The sequence below is a fragment of the Xenopus laevis genome, chromosome 1L (genome assembly GCF_017654675.1).
Source record: "Xenopus laevis strain J_2021 chromosome 1L, Xenopus_laevis_v10.1, whole genome shotgun sequence".
Taxonomy (NCBI): Eukaryota; Metazoa; Chordata; class Amphibia; order Anura; family Pipidae; genus Xenopus; species Xenopus laevis.
The window spans coordinates 2,785,977-2,801,043 of record NC_054371.1 but is presented as its reverse complement, the minus strand read 5'-3'; the positions used below and the strand labels follow the sequence as shown (position 1 = coordinate 2,801,043).

The window sequence follows — 15,067 nt, the reverse complement described above, 5'->3', positions numbered from 1 at the left end:
TCGAAAGAGACTTTGAAGCAGCTGGGACAAATAATGCTGCTGAGTCTCGGGTCCATGCTGGAGAATTGCAAGAAAGGCTTTTAGTTAGCTCGATGTTATGTCAGCAGGTCCGGAAGAAAACCCGTTCCCTGATTAGAAATCATATAGAGGTAAGATGAGGTGAGTTAGGAACGCCAAGAACACAAGCCGACTTCTGGAAGTAGCTTCCAGCATTAAGAGTAGATGGGTCAACAGTGGACCGTTACCGCTTGTTACTCGTTGAAGCGCCTCAAGTACATCTGTTGGACAGATATTAGAACTGCATTAGAGGATGGGTTTTAGCAGACCGCTTTTTGGCTCAGGAATGCCCTTCTCTCCCTAAAATTGTTTTTTCCCAGGCAAGGACATAAAAGAATTGATTAACAGCCATTTATAGGGAAGGAGAGGAAGGGGCTAGGCATGTGAATACTTGGGGTAACGTTTGCTAGCATAAATGTAAAGCTTGCAAATTTCTTCAACAAAGGAGAGGAGGGAAATGTTTTCAAACCGATGTGGTTTTCATACCAAAATCCTTCATCAGACGGAGATTCCAAATGAATTGGTGTCATACAATTCAAGTGTAATGCGTAAAGCCAGCTAAAGAGTCTGCCCACAGGAAACGACGGCTACCTATTCAGTTTGCAAGGGTGCGCCATTTAAAAGTGAGGAAGAAAAGCCGTTTTCAAATTTTCGTTTGAGTGCTAGAAAAGGGCCAGGCTTAAGCAAGGGTGAAAAGCTGCAGTGACCCGGATTTGAACCGGGGTTGCTGCGGCCACAACGCAGAGTACTAACCACCACACGATCACGGCATGCTGCGGGCCAGGACCGCGTTCACCCTCTACCCCTTGTTCGCAAGTGGCGGCTGCTCTGTACACGTTGCTTGTGTTTATTTCCTCAGCACAATGTTAGTTGGCAATCATTTTCGGTTTCGACCCATTTTACCGACTCAGCATTCCAGGTGACCCACGGCAAGCCTCTCTTGAAAAAGTTTTGGCCCTTGTCCGACTTTCTGTGCAAAGAAGGAACACTGACTCACCTAATCCCTTTGGCTTTCCCATTGACAATTTCTTCTTCTTTTCAAAATGCAGTTTAAACGTAAGGAGGCGAACCTCAAACCTTCCGATCCACAGTTAAAATTCATGATAACCCACACACTCACTTCATTTGCCCGGGTTTTAGTTTTTTCCAATCGTTCAACTGGCTTAGAATGCTTTTTATTTGTAAATACATTTCTGCGAGAGAGGGCACTACGGGAAAGGAAGAAATAAAAGGTGCGACGCATCAGTGTTTCTGCCCGGTTTCGAACCGGGGACCTTTCGCGTGTTAGGCGAACGTGATAACCACTACACTACAGAAACCACTTGAGGAGCTGCTCCAGGAGCCTCCGATCTGAGTCACTGGGAAAGCCGTCCCGCCGGTGACAGCTCTGAGGCCGTCAAGCAGCGGCCCACACTAATGAACACTAGGAGACGCTGAAAAAGGCCATGGAAAAGCAGGAAAGGGCGGTGTCACAAAGGCCAAGAGAACAGAGGGACTGGAGGAGGAGAGGGTGGGACTGGAGGAGGAGAGGGTGGTCCACCGAGTCAAAAGAGCTGAGAGGTGTAGAAGTGTAAGTAGCGAGAAGTGGTTTTCTGGCTTCAGCTGAGCGCTGAAAAGTCATTTTGAGCTAAAGGGAAGCAGAGGGGAGGGCTTTGCAGCGCAATGTCATATTTAAATGGTGTTACCTAAGCTCCTTTGCTGATTTTGGTTTCTTTGCGGCGAGATCTGCAAATGAAGCCACTTTGGTTTGTGCGCTTAACACAGAATAGCGGAACTCACTGGGATCAAACATCCCATTTAACACAGAAAATTGTGTCCCGGCATCCCATGTGAACAACGGTAGTCTTGTATTGTTCGGGGAAAGGTTAAATGCACGACATGGCTTTAGATAAGACCGTTTCTTCAGTTTAGCTCGAGTCATGGCACGTTCACCATACGAATACAAGCGCCTTCTTCTCTACAGCACTGGAGACCTTGCACCACCTGTACTTTGGGAAAGACTTTCTCAAGCCCCCGCATTAAAGCCACCAGCCAGAAAAGGGCATTTTCCCTGACCGGGAATCGAACCGGGGCCGCGGCGGTGAGAGCGCCGAATCCTAGCCACTAGACCACCAGGGAGGCCGATGGCGGCTTCCTTGATGCAACTGAGGTCAATCAACTCCTACACAGAATTGTTTACGATGACATTTCTTTTAGAGACATAATAACGTAGGCTATTGTGATACTAAATTCTATAGCTAGTATAAATATGGGTAAATATCATTTATGTGAGAGTAGGGAGGGGCGTGTGTGGATGGATGCAGGGTTTTGATTTGGAGGGGTTGAACTTGATGGACTTTGTCTCTTTTCAAGCCGATTTAACTATGTAACTATTTTGTAACCCTCCTCTTCTAAAGAGTTTCTTCTGCGTTGTGCTCGTGCCACCTTCTGCATAAAGTAGCTGAGGCTTCGCCGAGCTTTCTCCACTTTTGGCGTGGTCAATGTTTTTCGTTTGTAATAATGTCTGGATGCCATTAGTATTCTTGGGACGGGTGAATGTTTTGCCCTCGTTCCCAAACATTGGGCTTTCCATAGTCTGTACAAAATGTAAATTCTAAAGGAAAGCGCGCCGCATCTTTCCCATTTCCGCTTTGGGTTGATGAATGACAAACAAGCAGCTTGCGGCATAAGCAGAGTTTTGTTTCTGCCCGGTTTCGAACCGGGGACCTTTCGCGTGTGAGGTGAACGTGATAACCGCTACACTACAGAAACTACCGCGCTGTTCCCGACACCAGACTTTGTGACCTTTTTGCGCAACAGTTTCCACAAATGTTGCCGATTATGATCGTGTTTGTTTTCTGAAATTGTTTTTAATGTTCTGTGTAACACCGGTCCACAGCTACAAACAAGGACGTCTGACTTATAAAGGCCGCACAAGTTTTATGAAGGCATTTAAAACAGGTCATCGTACAAATGGATGGAACCCATGACGAGTCCAACAAGCTATTTCCCAAGATCCCTTAGGTTGAGAGTAGAATGCAACTCCTCCCTTAATTTCGTCCAGTGATGAATTTGGGGACGTGAAGTCTCTCTCCTCACCATATTGTGGGGCGGAACGCAGAGTCTCTGGGCTTCACAGCAACTTCCGAGAGATCTGTTTTGCAACCGCAGCTTAACAGGGGGCCAGTGGCGCAATGGATAACGCGTCTGACTACGGATCAGAAGATTGTAGGTTCGACTCCTGCCTTGCTCGACGTGCCTCTAAATTCCTTTTCAATCGACTTTAAAAGGGACATTGACATTTGATCCCCATTTATAATTGATGGTCGAATTTCGGTGCACCAGCACCATGTGAAACCGATGGACGCATCCTGCTGCCTTCTGTGGGGATGCAAGGAATGTCCCCATGGCTCGTTCCTATGGGTTTTGCATTTCTATATTTTTTATTTATTTCTTTATTTATTTTTGAAAGTTTACGTTGGTGAAGCCTTTGCAAGAAAACAAAGCCACGCCAGGGCAAAAATGTCCTTGGCTTCATCAGTCATCATGTAGGATGTACGAATGCATGACGACTTTTTGGCGGTAAAACCATAATAATATCTTTGCGTTTCAAGTGTTGCCAGTCTGCATTGGGTTAAATAAAGAGGATACAACTTTGCCCACCAAAACCCACGCAACTGATTTGCTATGGATGCAAACAGCACTAAAAGAAACTCAGTGTAAAGGTAACTGTGTATCTCGCTTTAGGAAGGAATTACACCGGTGACTCCCATACTGCTGTTATCTTTGTATACAGTGTTCAGGAGGGCATTTTTCAAGTATAATCAGTAAGAATCTTAAAATAAAATAGTACACATATATTTATTACACTTTTGTTCATTGTGATATAATTTTTACAGAATAACTAACCAACTGTTTCCAACACAAATATTTTCTGAGACATTTTGAATTTTGTTTTCATTTTTATTATTTGTGGTTTGTTATTTAGCTTTTTATTCAGCACCTTTCACTTTCATCTGGTATGGTGCCTATGGATTGGGGAAAGGCTGATGTTATTCCAATATTTAAAAAGGGATTACGATCTCAGCCTGGCAATTATAGGCCAGTAAGCTTGACATCTGTGGTGGGCAAATTATTTGTAGGTTTGTTAAGGGATCACATTCAAAATTTTGTCCTAATGAATGGCATTATGAGCAACAATCAGCATGGCTTTATGAAGGATAGGTCATGTCAGACGAATTTGATTGCTTTTTATGATGAGGTAAGTAAGGTTCTGGACATTGGCGTGCAGTAGATGTGATCTATTTGGATTTTGCCAAAGCGTTTGATACTGTGCCCCACAAATGACTGCTTTCTAAACTAAGGTCTGTTGGGCTTAATGAAGTTGTTTGCACATGGATAGGAAACTGGCAACAGGATTGGGCACAGAGGGTGGTTGTTAATGGTACATTCTCTACTTGGAGTTAGGTTCTTAGTGGGGTCCCCCAGGGCTCAGTATTGGGTCCACTTTTATTTAACTTGTTCATTAATGACTTAGGGGAGGGTGTTGTAAGTAATCTATCAGTGTTTGCAGATGACACAAAACTATCAGCCCAATTAATTCCATCCAGGATGTGGCACTTGCAACAGGATCTTGACTAACTGGCAATTTGGGCAGCTAAGTGGCAAATGAGATTCAATGTTGATAAATGTAAAGTCATGCACCTGGGATGTAACAATATCCAAGCCACTTATACCCTTAATGGGACTGCACTAGGCAAATCCATTATGGAAAAGGACCTTGGAGTCCTTGTAGATGATAAACTTGTCTGTAGCAAGTAATGCCAGTCTGCAGCATCAAGGGCAAATATGGTCTTGAGCTGTATTAAAAGGGGCATAGAGTCAAGGGAGGAGGGGGTCATTCTTCCACTGTATAGAGCACTTGTAAGGGCCCCATCTAGAATATGCCATACAGTTTTGGTCTCCATCACTCAAACAGGACATTATTATACATAGTTATACATAGTTAAATTGGGTTGAAAAAAGACAAAGTCCATCAAGTTCAACCCCTCCAAATGAAAACCCAGCATCCATACACACACCCTTCCCTATTTTTAATTAAATTCTATATACCCATACCAATACTAACTATAGAGTTGAGTATCACAATAGCCTTTGATTTTATGTCTGTCCAAAAATTCATCCAAGCCATTCTTAAAGGCATTAACCGAATCAGCCATCACAACATCACCCGGCAGTGCATTCCACAACCTCACTGTCCGGACTGTGAAGATCCCCTATGTTGCTTCAAATGAAAGTTATTTTCTTCTAGTCTAAAGGGGTGGCCTCTGGTACGGTGATCCACTTTATGGGTAAAAAGGTCCCCTGCTATTTGTCTATAATGTCCTCTAATGTACTTGTAAAGTGTAATCATGTCCCCTCGCAAGCGCCTTTTTTCCAGAGAAACAGTCTACCCTAATAATTTAAGTCTTCCGTCCCTCTAACAAATTTAGTTGCACGTTTCTGCACTCTCTCCAGCTCATTTATATCCCTCTTAAGGACTGGAGTCCAAAACTGCACTGCATACTCCTGATGAGGCCTCACCAGGGACCTATAAAGAGGCATAATTATGTTTTCATCCCTTGAGTTAATGCCCTTTTTTTATACAAGACAGAACTTTATTTGCTTTAGTAGCCACAGAATGACACTGCCCAGAATTAGACAACGTGTTATCTACAAAGACCCCTAGATCCTTTTCATTTAAGGAAACTCCCAACACACTGCCATTTAGTGTATAACTTGCATTTATATTATTTTTGCCAAAGTGCATAACCTGCATTTATCAACATTGAACCTCATTTTCCAGTTTGCTGCCCAGTTTTCCAGTTTAGACAAATCACTGTGCATAGTGGCAGCATCCTGCATGGAACCTATAGTTCTGCACAATTTAGTCTCATCTGCAAAAATAGAAACAGTACTTTCAATGGCCACCTCCAGGTCATTAATAAACAAGTTGAAAAGCAAGGGACCTAGTACAGAGCCCTGCGGTACTCCACTAACAACACTGGTCCAATTAGAAAATGTTCCATTTACCACCACTCTTTGTAGTCTATCTTTTAGCCAGTTCTCTATCCAGGTACAAATACTATGTTCCAGGCCAACATTCCTTAATTTAACCAGTAACCTTTTGTGTGGCACTGTATCAAATGCTTTAGCAAAGTCTAAGTAAATCACATCCACTGCCATCCCAGAATCGAGGTCTCTACTTACATTCTCATAAAAAGAAATTAAGTTAGTCTGACAAGATCTATTACGCATAAAACCATGCTGGCACAAACTCATATTATTATGATTATGAAGTCCAGTATCTTATCCTTTATTAACCCTTCGAAAAGCTTTCCTACCACTGACATCAGGCTAACCGGCCTATAGTTTTGAGGCTGAGAACGGGAACCTTTTTTGAATAGAGGCACCACATTAGCAATTCGCCAGTCTCTCGGCACTATGCCAGATCTCAATGAATCCTGAAAAATTAAGTAAACAGGTTTGGCAATCACAGAGCTAAGCTCGCTAATTACCATGGGATGAATGCCATCTGGCCCTGGACCTTTGTTAATCTTAACATGTTCTAGTCTCTTTTGAATTTCATCATGTGTGAACCATGCATCATTAGTTGTATTACTAGAATTGGGACTGTTAAGAAGGAAACCTTCACTTACTGGTTCCTCGTTTGTGTAGACAGATGAAAAATATGAGTTCAGAATCTGCGCTTTTATTTTGTTTTCATCAACCAGCTGACCCCCCTCTGATAGTAAAGGTCCCATCCCTTACTGCTTCATTTTTTTACTATTAACATATTTAAAAAATAGTTTTTGATTTTTTTTACTGCTTGCTGCAATATCCTTTTCTATATCAATTTTAGCTTGCCTTATAGCTTCTTTGCATGATTTATTGGCCTCCTTGTACCTTATAAATGTTTCGGCTGTACCAGCTAACTTGAAAGCCTTAAAAGCAGATCTTTTCTTACCCACCTCAACACCAACACTTCTATTGAACCAAAAAGGTTTTGCTTTGCAGAGATGCCCTTATACTGTCGAAGTTTGCACGTCTGAAGTTTAGTGTTTTAGTTACTCCCTTATAGAATTGCTTCTACAACAGAATTTCAAAGGAGACCATGTTATGATCACTATTCCCTAAATGCCCCTCACCCACACAAATGTTAGAGATGAGTTCAGTATTATTAGTTATTACAAGGTCCAAAAGAGAGTTATTCCTATTAGGTTCTTGAACGAGCTGGAATAAAAAGTTGTCATTTAGCATATTTACAAACCTACTAGCTTGTTCTGTCTTAGCAACCCCATTACCCCAGTCAATGTCTGGATAATTGAAGTCACCCATAGTAACAACTTGACCCAGCTGTGAAGCCGCTTGTATCTGCAAGAGTAGCTGGGCTTCATACTCAACACTTACTGCTTCATTTTTTTACTATTAACATATTTAAAAAATAATTTTTGATTTTTTTTACTGCTTGCTGCAATATCCTTTTCTATATCAATTTTAGCTTGCCTTATAGCTTCTTTGCATGATTTATTGGCCTCCTTGTACCTTATAAAAGTTTCGGCTGTACCAGATAACTTGAAAGCCTTAAAAGCAGGTCTTTTCTTACCCACCTCAACACCAACACTTCTATTGAACCAAAAACGTTTTGCTTTGCAATGACGTTCCTTGCTTACAAGTGGAATATACTGACAAGTAGATTTATTAAGCAGCATTTTAAAGACTTCCCATTTTTGTTCTGTGTTTAACCCTGTGAAAAGCATTTCCCACTTAATATGTTGCAGAGATGTCCTTATACTGTCGAAGTTTGCACATCTGAAATTTAGTGTTTTAGTTACTCCCTTATAGAATTGCTTCTACACCAGAATTTCAAAGGAGACCATGTTATGATCACTATTCCCTAAATGCCCCTCACCCACACAAATGTTAGAGACGAGTTCAGTATTATTAGTTATTACAAGGTCCAAAAGAGAGTTATTTCTATTAGGTTCTTGAACAAGCTGGAATAAAAAGTTGTCTTAGCAACCCCATTACCCCAGTCAATGTCTGGATAATTGAAGTCACCCATAGCAACAACTTGACCCAGCTGTGAAGCCGCTTGTATCTGCAAGAGTAGCTGGGCTTCATACTCGACACTTATACCAGGTGGTTTATAACATACACCAATGATAATTCTTTTTGTTACCTTTTGCCCAGTCAAAATCTCTACCCAGAGGGATTCTACACCCTCACCAGTGGCAGCTATTGTTATTTCTTTAGCGCATGGCTTTAATTCAGGCTTTACATACAAACACACTCCTCCACCCGCTATTTAATCCCTCTGTCCCTCCTAAAAAGGGTGTAACCATTTAAATTCACAATCCAGTCACATGTTTCATCCCACCAGGTCTCAGTGATTATTGTATTAGAGAGGGTACAGAGAAGGGCAACTAAGCTGGTAAAGGGAAAATCTTAGCTATGAGGAAAGACTGGCCAAATTGGGGATGTTCACGCTGGAGAAGAGGTGCTTAAGGGGTGATATGATAACTATGTATAAATATATAAGGGGATCATATAATAATGCTTTATTTACCAGTAGGTCTTTCCAGCTGACACAAGGTCACCCATTCCGATTAGAAGAAAAGAGGTTCCAGCTAAATATTCGGAAGGGTTTTTTTTACAGTAAGAGCTGTGAAGATATGGAATTCTCTCCCTGAATCAGTTGTACAGGCTGATACATTAGATAGCTTTAAGAAGGGGTTGGATTGCTTTTTAGCAAGTGAGGGAATACAGGGTTATGGGAAATAGCTCATAGTCCAAGTTGATCCAGGGACTAGTCCGATTGCCATTTTGGAGTCAGGAAGGAATTTTTCCCCCTCTAAGGCAAATTTGAAAGGCTTCAGATGGTTTTTTTTGCCTTCCTCTGGATCAACTGGCAGATAGGTAGTTAATAAAAAACAAAAAGGTTGAACTCGATGGACGTGTCTTTTTTCAACCTTACTTACTATGTTACTATGTAAGCAAATTCCAGTCCAAATTCCCCTAGCAACCATGCATTGATTTGAATAAGTGACTGTAATATGAACACTATGAAAAGTAAATATTGAAGACAAATTGAATAATTGCTTTAAATTAGTCATTCTATAACATACTATAAGTTAATTTACTGTTTCTATTTTTGCAGATGATACTAAATTGTGCAGAACTATAGGTTCCATGCAGGATGCTGCCACTTTGCACAGTGATTTGTCTAAACTGGAAAACTGGGCAGCAAACTGGAAAATGAGGTTCAATGTTGATAAATGCAGGTTATGCACTTTGGCAAAAATAATATAAATGCAAGTTATACACTAAATGGCAGTGTGTTGGGAGTTTCCTTAAATGAGAAGGATCTTGGGGTCTTTGTAGATAACAAGTTGTCTAATTCTGGGCAGTGTCATTCTGTGGCTACTAAAGCAAATAAAGTTCTTGTATAAAAAAGGGATTAACTCAAGGGATGAAACATAATTCTGTTTCTTTATAGGTCCCTGGTGAGGCCTCATCTGGAGTATGGGGGCAGTTTTGGACTCCAGTCCTTAAGAGGGATATAAATGAGCTGGAGAGAGTGCAGAGACTAAGTGCAACTAAACTGGTTAGAGGGAGGGAAGAGTTAAATTATGAGGGGAGACTGACAAGGTTGGGGTTGTTTTCTCTGGAAAAAAGGCGCTTGTGAGGGGACATGATTAGACTTTACAAGTACATTAGAGGACATTATAGACAAATAGCAGGGGACCTTTTTACCCATAAAGAGAATCACGTACCAGAGGCCTCCCCTTCAGACTAGAGGAAAAGAAGTTTCATTTAAAGGAACAGAGAGGGGGTTCATCACAGAGAGGACAGTGAGGTTGGGGAATGCACTGCCGGGTGATGTTGTGATGCTGATTCAGTTAATGACTATAAGAGGGACTTGGATGATTTTTTGGACAGACATAATACAAAGGCTATTGTGATACTAAGCTCTATAGTTAGTATAGGTATGGGTATATAGAGTTTAATTAAAAGTAGGGAGGGGTGTGTGTATGCGGCTGGGTTTTCATTTGGAGGGGTTGAACTTGATGGACTTTGTCTTTTTTCAACCCAATTTAATGATGTAACTATGTAACTATGTAAATTTAGAGGTGACCACCCCATTTAATATTTAGGGAGTATCAGTTTTTTGGCTCTGGCCCCACCAATTCCTCATCATTACAGTATTGCAGAATATGGGAATATAGGTGGCCTTTTATCTCTATGCTCTGAAAGAGAAAGGAAAGTTCAAAGTCAATGTAGCTGGCATGGAAGGCAAAGTGCAAAGTGTGTAAAAGGTTTTTGGTTTAAGTCTCTGTTAAACTCATATCGCTAGTATTGACCAGCTATATTTTATATTTAGTGTTTGTATGATTTGTTGTATTTTCAGACACTGAGAACTGCACCAGTTGCTCAGACATGGAATGTCCCAATGAAGAGAGGATTCAGTGTATTGTTAAAACTGAACAATTTCTCTCTTATACAAATGAAGTGACTTCCCTATTATTTTTATCCAGCTCTCTTCTTTTTTGTACTATATCTGTGATAATAATAGGAATTTTCATCACAAACTGGGACACCCCAATAGTGAGGGCCAACAACAGGAGCCTCAGCTTCCTCCTCCTTGTCTCCATCAAGCTGAGCTTCCTCAGTTTGTTTCTGTTCCTTGGTCGCCCTGTGGATATAACCTGCATGCTGCGTAACATCACTTTTGGAATCACCTTCTCCATAGCTGTCTCTTCTCTCCTGGCCAAGACTATCATGATTTGTGTTGCTTTCAAAGCCACCAAGCCAGGGAGCTCATGGAGAAAATGGATGGGAGTCAAACTGTCCAATTCTGTAGTCTTGTTCTGCTCATCCATTCAAATAATAATCTGCATGACTTGGTTGGCCATTTCTCCTCCCTTTCAGGAACTGGACCTTCACACTTACCCTGGGACCATCATCATTCAGTGCAATGAGGGCTCAGCTATTGGCTTTTACTCAGTTATTGGGTATATGGGGCTTCTGGCAGCTGTTAGTTTTGTTTTAGCATTTTTAGCTCTGACATTACCGGACAGTTTTAATGAGGCCAAGTACATCACTTTCAGCATGTTGCTCTTCTGCAGTGTTTGGATCACAATGATCCCAGTTTATCTGAGCACCAAAGGCAAAAAAACTGTGTGTAGGTATTTTCCATACTCACCTCAAGTGCTGGACTTTTAGGCTGCATATTTCTCCCAAAATGTTACATCATTTTATTTAAACCAGAAATGAACATCAAAGCACATTTACTTGGAAACAAAGCTTCTTAAATCTTGAACCTCTTGTTTGCTATTTATATTTTCTGACTTTCCACCTTCACACCTACTGCCGTTCCAACTCTTTGTCTTTTACTACTGTGTACACCAGAAATATTTTATTGCAAAAACAATGTTTCCACCCATGGTCTCCATCAGTAAATTTCATTTACTGAACTGACTGAGAATTATCCTTCTGTTTGCTGTAAGCTGGAGGAAACATGGTGGGCAGAACATATATTCTCTAAAAAGAGGGACCTCAAGTCCCATATGTGATGCCCTCAGGATTGGTGGGAAAGAGAAGGGTGGACAAAAGCATTCATTCAAATGGAATTAGGCTGTGTATGTCTGACAAAATGTTACACAATATTGATCAAACCAGAAGTAATTATGAAACAAATTTGTGTAGAAACAATATGTTTCTTTCGTGTTTTATACTGTATGAATAATACATTATTATTAGACATTAAAATGTATACTCAAATGTTTACTTAAATGTCATATTTATTGATGACATTCATTTGATAACGATAAATGAATGATCTCTGTTTCAACTCTTGTTGATGGATGGTGGGAAAAGGTTTGAGTCTTGTTTGCAGTTTTAACTACAATTATGTAAGATGTTAAAATGTTCTGAATTGAGAAAGCCAATTGGGTGACTGGTGAAATGTCTTCAAGGAAAGAACAGTTAAGCAACTTCTCCTTTCTGTTTATATGATTAAATGTGTGGCTTATAAGAGCATTCATAGGTACTTTTCAGATTTCAGAAGTCAAATATAATAACTAATGATGAGCGAATCTCTCCCTTTCTTCTTCACTGAAAAATTCAGAAAAATGTCGGATAAATTGCATAACAATTTGAAGTCAATGATGTTTTTTTATGGCAAATTTTATGCATTGACTTTTTCTGGCAACTCTTCCAGTGCAGAATACATTGGTGTCAATGGGTATTTTTTCGCCATGACTTTTTCTATGGCAACTTTTTTTTCAGTAAATGTTATGGCTACTTTGTCAACCCATTTTTTCTCAGTAAATTTTTTTGGCAGTTTTGTGAACATATTAGCCAGTAGTGAAATGCAGAATTTTTTGCTGAGCTCATACTAAAAATTTAGCAAATCCAAATCAAAACCAACCAAATGAGGTAAAAGAGCGAACAAGTCAAAAGTCATAATTACAGAGACAATTGCTAAGATTACTCAAACCCCCTCACTATCTTGCACTTAGATTGCAGACACACACTAGATCTAATAACAGAACCTGTTTGCTCAGGATACAAAAGTACCTGCCCCAGCCTACCCTGTCAATGCTGTACTCACTTGGGAGGAGCAAGTCTTTGAGGTCCATTCTAGAGCATTAGTCCAGACATAAAGTGTAAAAAAAAACTATAGTTTGCACCTTTTTTTTTGTTCTTTTCTCTCTGCCTGGGCATTGTACATTTTTGCCTTAGAAGTGTTGCATAATTTAGTCACTAGCCAGAGTGGATAGCTAGTACAAAACACAGTGGGCCATAGTTATCATATTCAAATGTGAGTTTTTACACTTAGTTGGTTATTTATTAAAGATCGAGTTGTTTAATCTCTAAAAAATATAGTTTTTTAGGATAAAAATAACTATTTTTTTTTTTTAGATTTATACCTTAAGGCTGCTAACAGTCCAGATCCGAAAATACTGCATCTCAAACCTGTCGAGGTCATGTAGAAAAACAAAAAGGGGGGTTGTGGGAGCACCCCAAGGCTAAGTTTAGATGTGTTTAAATTAGGGATGCACCGAATCCAGGATTCGGTTCGGGATTCGGCCAGGATTCGGCCTTTTTCAGCAGGATTCAGATTCGGCCGAATCCTTCTGTCTGGCCGAACCGAATCCGAATCCTAATTTGCATATGCAAATTAGGGGCGGGGAGGGAAATTGCATGACTTTTTGTCAGAAAACAAGGAAGTAAAAATTGTTTTCCCCTTCCCACCCCTAATTGCATATGCAAATTAGGGTTTGGATTCGGTTCGGTATTCGGCCGAATCCTTCGTGAAGGATTCGGGGGTTCTGCCGAATCCAAAATAGTGGATTCTGTGCATCCCTAGTTTAAATACAATGGAAGTGCTACTGATTTGTCCAATTAATCAGTGCACATTCCCTGGGCCCCTGTCTAAGTAATTCAGTAGATATGCAAATACATGTGTTCACAAAGACAGGGGTTTTAGTTACAAAGTTATGATCATAAAGTTGATAAGCCACCATACCACATCAAGGTAAACCCCACATGGTGGTCCCTAACTTGTTTACCTCTGGTCATAGTATAAAAGGTCTTGTACCTCCCTGCATAGTAATGTAACCGTTTTAACCCTTACCTGATGACACGGGACAAGCCTGAGCCACTCCGCAGTGGTACTGGGAGAGACTGGGTACCTGGTACTTACTAGCGCAGTGCCTCCACCTAGTGGGATCCGGGAATGACCTACGGTTGGCCCCACTAGGAATACAGTAATAACACACACACACTATTGGTTAAACTAAATAACGGTTTATATAAAATAAATAGGCACCTAATACAGGCAGCACTCCTAACCACTGGCAATAGGGCCTCACTAACTAACTTGCTAGCACAATCTGTCTAGCTAACTAAGAAAAAAGGTAAAATCCTTTAATGTCCTTTAATACACAGCCTGTTTATCTTCAGCTCTCTTTAGGGTACTGTCCCTTTAACCAGGATACTCACAAATCCTCTTATGATACTTTAGAGTCTCTCCAGGTGAGTCCAGTACAGTCAGTCATACAGTGAGACTAGCAGCCCCTTTGGATGCTCAGATAGGAATCTCCTGCTGGTTGTTCCTCCAGTCTGGATTCCTCTCACACTCTCTGTCTCTCCAGGCACAGTATGTGGCTTCCCTGTGCCAGTCTGATCCAAATGAATGTGGTGCAGCCTCTCAGCTCTCTGGTCCCACCAGCAGCTCTCTTGCTTCCTTCTCTGTCCACCATGTGGCTCTCTATGCCAGGCTTTCTTCTTTTGCCAGTCTCTGTGACTTCCTCTTCCTGCCTGACACTCACTAGCTGATGTGTCACTTCCTGTTGCACTGAATAGCTGGTTGCTAGGTAACAGATTAAAGCACACACACACAGGCTCTCTGCCCTTACAGGGATAAGTGCAATGATTTTGCACGGATTCCCTACAGTAACATTACTTGTAATCTTTTGAACCTTGGTGTCAGTCTGAGGGCTAGATCCTCCCCCACCACTAGCTTGTGGCTTTAATCAAGAGAAATTCCCCAAACCAAGCATTGGGCCCCCATTTGTTTAAAGGGGCAGGTGTGTGGTGCTACTGATTTGGCCAATGAATCAATGCTCATTGGCTGGTCCCCTATCTCATAAGTAATGGTACTATGCAGAGGTACAAGCCTTCTTATGCTACGACCAAAGATAAACAAGTTAGGGACCACAGTATGAGGTTTACCTTGAGGTGATATGGTGGCTTATCAACTTTATGATCATAACTTTGTAACTAAAAACCCTGTTTTGTAAACACATTCACTTATATATATATACATCACATATATATATACATATACTTACATATACTTACATATATACTGAATTACTTATGAGACAGGGGGCCAGGGAAGTGCACTGATTAATTGGCCAAATAAGAAGCACTTACATTGTATTTAAACACTGTGGTATGGTGACAAAAAGGTCCCCAGTTT

The 15,067-nt window shown here is 40.9% G+C and overlaps 4 non-coding genes across 4 annotated transcripts; 1 reads left to right on the top strand and 3 right to left on the bottom strand.

The window, feature by feature from the left end:
* Positions 1 to 1,303: 1,303 nt before the first annotated feature.
* trnav-aac lies at positions 1,304 to 1,376 on the bottom strand. The gene has a single exon. It is a non-coding gene; the product is annotated as a tRNA-Val (tRNA).
* A 727-nt stretch (positions 1,377 to 2,103) lies between these two features.
* Positions 2,104 to 2,175, bottom strand: trnae-cuc. Its single transcript has one exon. It is a non-coding gene; the product is annotated as a tRNA-Glu (tRNA).
* A 560-nt stretch (positions 2,176 to 2,735) lies between these two features.
* trnav-cac lies at positions 2,736 to 2,808 on the bottom strand. Its single transcript has one exon. It is a non-coding gene; the product is annotated as a tRNA-Val (tRNA).
* Positions 2,809 to 3,216: 408 nt separating this feature from the next.
* On the top strand, positions 3,217 to 3,289 carry trnar-acg. Its single transcript has one exon. It is a non-coding gene; the product is annotated as a tRNA-Arg (tRNA).
* Positions 3,290 to 15,067: the final 11,778 nt, after the last annotated feature.